Raw genomic sequence first — 8,224 nt, forward strand, 5'->3', positions numbered from 1 at the left:
CCTCACTGCCGTCCACACACCGCACCCATCCTGACCCTCACTGCCAACAACACACACCACCCCCAGCGTGACCCTCACTGACACCCACACACCGCCCCCAGCCTGACCCTCACTGCCATCCACACACCGCCCCCAGCCTGACCCTCACTACCACCCACACACCGCCCCCAGCCTGACCCTCCCTCCCACCCACACACCGCTCCCAGCCTGCCCCTCACTACCACCCACACACCGCAGCCAGCCTGACCCTCACTACCGTCCACTCACCGCACCCAGCCTGACGCTCACTGCCGTCTACTCATCGCACCCAGCCTGACCCTCACAACCACCCACACAACGCCCCAGCCTGACCCTCACTACCACCCACACACCGCCCCCAACATGACCCTCACTACCACCCCCACACACCGCACCCAGCCTGACCCGCACTACCATCCACACACTGCCCCCAGCCTGACCCTCACTACCACACACACAGCGCCATCAGCCTGACCCTCACTACCACCCACACACCGCCCCCAGCCTGACCCTCACTGCGGTCCACACACCACACCCAGCCTGACTTTCACTGCCGGTGACTCAACGCCCCCAGCCTGACCCTCACTGCTGTCCACTCACCGCCCCCAGCCTGACCCTCACTACCACCCACACACCGCTCCCAGCCTGCCCCTCACTATCACCCACACACCGCACCCAGCCTGACCCTCACAGCCGCCCTCTCACGGCCCCCAGCCTGACCCTCACTGCCATCCATAAACCGCACCCAGCCTGACCCTCACAACGACCCACACAACGCCCCAGCCTGACCCTCACTGCCGTCCACTCACCGACCCCAGCCTGACCCTCACTCCCGTACACTCACCGCACCCAGCCTGACCCACACTGCCATCCACACACCACCCCCAGCCTGACCTTCACTACCACCCACTCACCACCCCCAGCCTGACCCTCACTACCACCCACACACCGCCCCCACCTGACCCTCACTACCACCCACACTCCGCACCCAGTCTGACCCTCACTACCACCCACACACCGCCCCCAGCCTGACCCTCACTACCACCCACACACCGCCCCCCGCCTGTCCCTCACTGCCGCTCACACACCGCCCCCAGCCTGACCCTCACTGCCGTCCACTCAATGCCCCCAGCCTGACCCTCACTGCTGTCCACTCACCGCCCCCAGCCTGACCCTCACTGCCGTCCACTCACCGCACCCAGCCTGACCCTCACTACCATCCACACACCGCACCCTTCCTGACCCTCACTGCCACCAACACACACCACCCCCAGCCTGACCCTCACTGCCACCCACACACCGCACCCAGCCTGACCCCCTCTACAACCCACTCACCACCCCCAGCCTGACCCTCACTACCACCCACACACCGCCCCCAACCTGACCCTCACTACCACCCACACACCGCACCCAGCCTGACCTCACTACCACCCACACACTGCCCCCAGCCTGTCCCTCCCTGCCGTCCACTCACCGCACCCAGCCTGACCCTCACTGCCGTCCACACACCGCACCCATCCTGACCCTCACTGCCAACAACACACACCACCCCCAGCGTGACCCTCACTGACACCCCCACACACCGCCCCCAGCCTGACCCTCACTGCCATCCACACACCGCCCCCAGCCTGACCCTCTCTACCACCCACACACCGCCCCCAGCCTGACCCTACCTCCCACCCACACACCGCTCCCAGCCTGCCCCTCACTACCACCCACACACCGCAGCCAGCCTGACCCTCACTACCGTCCACTCACCGCACCCAGCCTGACCCTCACTGCCGTCTACTCATCGCACCCAGCCTGACCCTCACAACCACCCACACAACGTCCCAGCCTGACCCTCACTACCACCCACACACCGCCCCCAACATGACCCTCACTACCACCCACACACCGCACCCAGCCTGACCCGCACTACCATCCACACACTGCCCCCAGCCTGATCCTCACTACCACACACACAACGACATCAGCCTGACCCTCACTACCACCCACACACCGCCCCCAGCCTGACCCTCACTGCGGTCCACACACCACACCCAGCCTGACCCTCACTGCCGGTGACTCAACGCCCCCAGCCTGACCCTCACTGCTGTCCACTCACCGCCCCCAGCCTGACCCTCACTACCACCCACACACCGCTCCCAGCCTGCCCCTCACTATCACCCACACACCGCACCCAGCCTGACCCTCACAGCCGCACTCTCACGACCCCAGCCTGACCCTCACTGCCATCCATAAACCGCACCCAGCCTGACCCTCACAACCACCCACACAACGCCCCAACCTGACCCTCACTGCCGCCCACTCACCGACCCCAGCCTGACCCTCACTCCCGTACACTCACCGCACCCAGCCTGACCCACACTGCCATCCACACACCACCCCCAGCCTGACCTTCACTACCACCCACTCACCACCCCCAGCCTGACCCTCACTACCACCCACACACCACCCCCAACCTGACCCTCACTACCACCCACACACCGCACCCAGCCTGACCCTCACTACCACCCACACACCGCCCCCAGCCTGACCCTCACTACCACCCACACACCGCCCCCGCCTGTCCCTCACTGCCGCTCACACACCGCCCCCAGCCTGACCCTCACTGCCGTCCACTCAACGCCCCCAGCCTGACCCTCACTGCTGTCCACTCACCGCCCCCAGCCTGACCTTCACTACCACCCACACACCGCACCCAGCCTGACCCTCACTACATCCCACTCACCAACCCCAGACTGACCCTCACTACCACCCACACACCGCCCCCAACCTGACCCTCACTACCACACACACCGCGCACCCAACCTGACCCTCACTACCACCCACACACTGCCCGCCGCCTGACCCTCACTACCAACCACACACCGCCCATCGCCTGTTCCTCACTGCCGCCCACACACCGCCCCGAGCCTGACCCTCACTGCGGTCCACACACCGCACCCAGCCTGACCCTCACTGCCGTCCACTCAACGCCCCCAGCCTGACCCTCACTACCATCCACACACCGCACCCATCCTGACCCTCACTGCCACCAACACACCGCACCAGCCTGACCCTCACTACCACCCACACACTGCCCCCAGCCTGACTCTCACTGCCATCCATACATCGCACCCAGCCTGACCCTCACTGCCACCCACACACCGCACCCAGCCTGACACTCACTACCACCCACACACCACCCCAAGCCTGACCCTCACTATCACCCACACACCGCCCCCAGCCTGACCCTCACTACCATCCACTCACCTCCCCAGCCTGACCCTCACTCCCACCCACGCACCGCCCCCAGCCTGACCCTCACTATCATCCACACACCGCCCCCAGCCTGACCCTCACTACCATCCACTCACCTCCCCAGCCTGACCCTCACTCCCACCCACGCACCGCCCCCAGCCTGACCCTCACTACCACCCACACACCGCACCCAGCCTGACTCACACCACCAACCACCCACTGCCCCCAGCCTGAGCCACAACGACATCCACACACCGCCCCCAGCCTGATCCTCACCACCATCCACCCACTGCCCCCAGCCTGACCCACGCCGACGTCCAAACACTGCCCCCAGCCTGACCCTCACCTCCTGCTAAAACCGTCCCCAGCCAGACCCTCACCAACGTACACACACCGCCCCAAGCATATCCCTCACCGTCGTCCACACACCACCCCAAACCTGATCTTCACCGCCGTCTAAACATCGCCCCCAGCCCAACCCTCACCAGAGGACTGGAGGGAGGCAAATGTAGTTCCTCTCTTCAAGAAAGGAATTAGGGAAATTCTGGGCAATTACAGACCAGTCAGTCTCACGTCTATCGTCTGCAAGGTGTTAGAAAGAATTCTGAGGGAGCGGATGTATGACCACCTGGAAGAGCATGGTTTGATTAAAGGCAGTCAGCACGGCTTTGTAAGGGACAGGTCATGCCTCACAAATCTTATTGAGTTTTTTGAGGATGTTACTAGGCAGGTTGATGAGGGTCGAGCTGTGGATGCTATGTGTCTTGACTTCAATAAGGCATTTGATAAGGTTCCCCATGGTAGGCTCATTCAGAAGGTCGGGAGGAATGGGATACAGGGAAATTCTGTCTGGATACAGAATTGGCTGGCCAACAGAAGACAGCGAATGTTAATGGAAGGAAAATCTTCTGCCTGGAAGTCTGTGGTGAGTGGTGTTCCACAGGGCTCTGTCCTTGGGCCTCTACTGTTTGTAATTTTTGTTAATGACTTGGATGAGGGGATTGAAGGATGGGTCAGCAAGTTTGCAGATGACCTAGAGGTTGGAGGTATCGTTGACAGTACAGAGAGGGATGTTGTAGGCTGCAGCGGGACATTGTCAGGATGCAGAGATGGGCTGAGAGGTGGCAGATGGAGTTCAACCTGGATAAATGCGAGGTGATGCATGTTGGAAGGTCGAACTTGAAAGCTGAGTACAGGATTAAGGATAGGATTCTTGGCAGTGTGGAGGAACAGAAGGATGTTGGTGTGCAGGTACATAGATCCCTTAAAATGGCCACCCAAGTGGACAGGGTTGTTAAGAAAGCATATGGTGTTTTGGCTTTCATTAACAGGGGGATTGAGTTTAAGAACCGTGAGATCTTGTTGCAGCTCTATAAAACTTTGGTTAGACTGCACTTGGAATACTGGGTTCAGTTCTGGTCACCCTATTATAGGAAAGGTGTGGATGCTTTGGAGAGGGTTCAGAGGAGGTTTACCAGGATGCTGCCTGGACTGGAGGGCTTCTCTTACGAAGAGAGGTTGACTGAGCTCGGAGTTTTTTTCAGTGGAGAGAAAGAGGAGAAGAGGGGACCTAACTGAGATATTCAAGATAATGAGAGGCATAGATAGAGTCGATAGCCAGAGACTATTTCCCAGGACAGAAATTGTTAACACGAGGGGTCATAGTTTTAAGCTGGTTGGAGGAAAGTATAGAGGGGATGTCAGAGGCGGGTTCTTTACACAGAGAGTTGTGAGAGCATGGAATGCGTTGCTAGCAGCAGTTGTGGAAGCGAGGCCATTGGGACATTTAAGAGACTGCAGGACATGCATATGGTCACAGAATTTGAGGGTTTGTACATTAAGTTTACGTTCCATGAGGATCAATGGTCGGCACAACATCGTGGGCTGAAGGGCCTGTTCTGTGCTGTACTGTTCTGTGTTCCATGAAGTGTATCTGTACCTTTCGACCATCTGCACCCTGTACTGACAGGTAGGGCTCCCTCAATACTTTATAAACCATCCCCCAGTATGTTTATCCCCAAAACACCTCGTAAACCTGTTTGTCAACTTTCAGCAGAAGCAGCCTCAGGGCATTGAGCACAGATTGAATTACTCAATGACGCTTGGATCAGGTCAGATCAAATTCTCAAGCAAACAGATGGCTGGGGATATTCAGTAGCAACGGTGAGGGGAGAGAGGAACAATTCACATTTCAAGTGACCCTTCCTCAAAACGGTCTGTTCTGAAGGAACTTTCCCGCAGAAATCACTGGATTGAAAGGTGAACTCTGTCTGTCTCTTTCTCCCTCTCCCTTCAGAGATGCTGCCAGACATGCTTAGCTTCTTCAGCAATCTCTGTAATGATGTTTCAGGTCTCCAGCGGGTCCGTACAGATTGGTTTTAGTGTTGAATTCTCAAGCTTGCTCTGTTCAAGGGATTGAATCCCTCGGCTGCAAAGGGGGGGTCAGTTATCTCTGGTTCGTGATGTCAACATTGTTGGCTCAATGTCCATCATGTCTGAAATTACCATGAAGGCCCTTGATTCTCAACCTCGCCCCTCACCTGAGGTGTGTCATCCACCAGGCCTCTCTCTCTGACAGGACAGCAGCTCTCGGGTCCTCCTGGTCTATACTAACTTCCCAACTTTAAAAAGGTACTCCAGTAAGAGAGCTCTTTACATGGTTCAGGTCAAAATCCTGGAGCTCCTTCCCTAACATCACTGTGGGACACCCAAGGACTGCAGCAGGAGAGTACAGCTCACCCCCACCTTCCAGGTAACTGTTAGAGGGGGTGGGAATCACATGCAAGCCCCATTTGAAAATAAGTTTATTACAGGGTGACGGTGGATGGTCACTAAGACTGTTTCTGTACCTGTGCTGAAATCAGCATAACGATGAAGCAAAGGGTGGGTTGAAGATGACATTGATAGCCTTTCGTACGTTGGTGTTTATTGGAGTTTGTATCGACAGTATGAATGTTTGAGCACTTATTCAAGGGCATGCAGGAAGCTGCCAGAGGAAGTGATCGGGGCTGGTACAATTGTGACATTTGAAAGCCATCAGGATGAGTATGTGAATAGGAAGGGTTTAGAGGGATATCAGCCAAGCGCTAGCTAATGGAATGAAATGAGTTGAGAACATCTGGTTGGCATGGACGAGTTGTATAGGAGGGTCTGTTTCCAAGCTGTGTATCTCTGTGACTCTGTGCCTCTGAATAGTCTATTACAGAGAGTTTCAGACAGGGCTTGGACTGTGTGTCTCGCTCATGCTTCCGCAGAATCTGCAAGCCCTATGTCTCCACATTTCCACAAGACTCCATGAAATAGAAAAAAGAGGGTCAGTGCTGAGGGAATGCTGCACTGTCTGAGGGTCAGTACTAAGGGGTGCTGCACTGTCAGAGGGTCAGTACTGAGGGGGTGCAGCACTGTCAGAGGGTCAGTACTGAGGGAGTGCTGCACTGTCAGAGGGTCAGTACTGAGGGAGTGCTGCACTATCAGAGGATCAGTGTGGAGGGAGTGCTGTACTGTCAGAGGGTCAGTACTGAGGGAGTGCTGCACTATCAGAGGATCAGTGTGGAGGGAATGCAGAATTGTCAGAGGGTCAGTACTGAGGGAGAGCTGCACTGTCAGAGGGTCAGTACTGAGGGAGTGCTGCACTGTCAGAGGGTCAGTACTGAGGGAGTGCTGCACTATCAGAGGATCAGTGTGGAGGGAATGCAGAATTGTCAGAGGGTCAGTACTGAGGGAGTGCTGCACTGTCAGAGGGTCAGTACTGAGGGAGTGCCGCGCAGTCTGAGGGTCAGTACTGAGGGAGTGCTGCACTGTCAGAGAGTCAGTACTGAGGGAGTGATGCACTGTCAGAGAGTCAGCACTGAGGGAGTGTTGCACTGTCAGAGGGTCAGCACTGAGGGAGTGTTTCACTATCAAAAGGTCAGTACTGCGGGAGTGCTACACAGTGAGAGTGTCAGTTCTGAGTGAGTGATAATTCAGAGTGTCAGTACAGAGAGAGAGCAGCACTGTCAGAGAGTCAGTACTGAGAGAGAGCAGCACTGTCAGAGAGTCAGTACAGAGAGAGAGCAGCACTGTCAGAGGGTCAGTTGTGAGGGAGTGCTGCACTGTCAGAGGGTCAGTACTGAGGGAGTGCTGCACAGTCAGAGGGTCAGGACTGAGGGAGTGCTGCACAGTCAGAGGGTCAGTACTGAGGGAGTGCTGCACTGACAGAGGGTCAGTACTGAGGGATTGCAGCACTGTAAGTGGGTCAGTAGTGAGGGAGTGCTGCACTGTCAGAGTGTCAGTACTGAGGGAGTGCTGTACTGTCAGAGTGTCAGTTCTGATGGAGAGCTGCACTGTGAGAGGTTTTGTCCAGAGATTGGGCCACACTGTCGGAGGGTCAGTACAGGGTCACTTCCACACTGTCAGAGAGTCAGCACAGAGGGAGTGCATCACTATCAGAGGATCAGTGTGGAGGGAGTGCTGTACTGTCAGAGGGTCAGTACTGAGAGAGTGCTGCACTATCAGAGGATCAGTGTGGAGGGAATGCAGAATTGTCAGAGGGTCAGTACTGAGGGAGAGCTGCACTGTCAGAGGGTCAGTACTGAGGGAGTGCTGCACTGTCAGAGGGTCAGTACTGTGGGAGTGCTCCACTGTCAGAGGGTCAGTACTGAGGGAGTGCTGCACTATCAGAGGATCAGTGTGGAGGGAATGCAGAATTGTCAGAGGGTCAGTACTGAGGGAGTGCTGCACTGTCAGAGGGTCAGTACTGAGGGAGTGCCGCGCAGTCTGAGGGTCAGTACTGAGGGAGTGCTGCACTGTCAGAGAGTCAGTACTGAGGGAGTGATGCACTGTCAGAGAGTCAGTACTGAGGGAGTGCCGTGCAGTCTGAGGGTCAGTACTGAGGGAGTGCTGCACTGTCAGAGAGTCAGTACTGAGGGAGTGATGCACTGTCAGAGAGTCAGTACTGAGGGAGTGCTGCACTGTCAGAGAG

The sequence above is a fragment of the Hemiscyllium ocellatum genome, unplaced genomic scaffold (assembly GCF_020745735.1).
Source record: "Hemiscyllium ocellatum isolate sHemOce1 unplaced genomic scaffold, sHemOce1.pat.X.cur. scaffold_565_pat_ctg1, whole genome shotgun sequence".
NCBI classification, from domain to species: Eukaryota; Metazoa; Chordata; class Chondrichthyes; order Orectolobiformes; family Hemiscylliidae; genus Hemiscyllium; species Hemiscyllium ocellatum.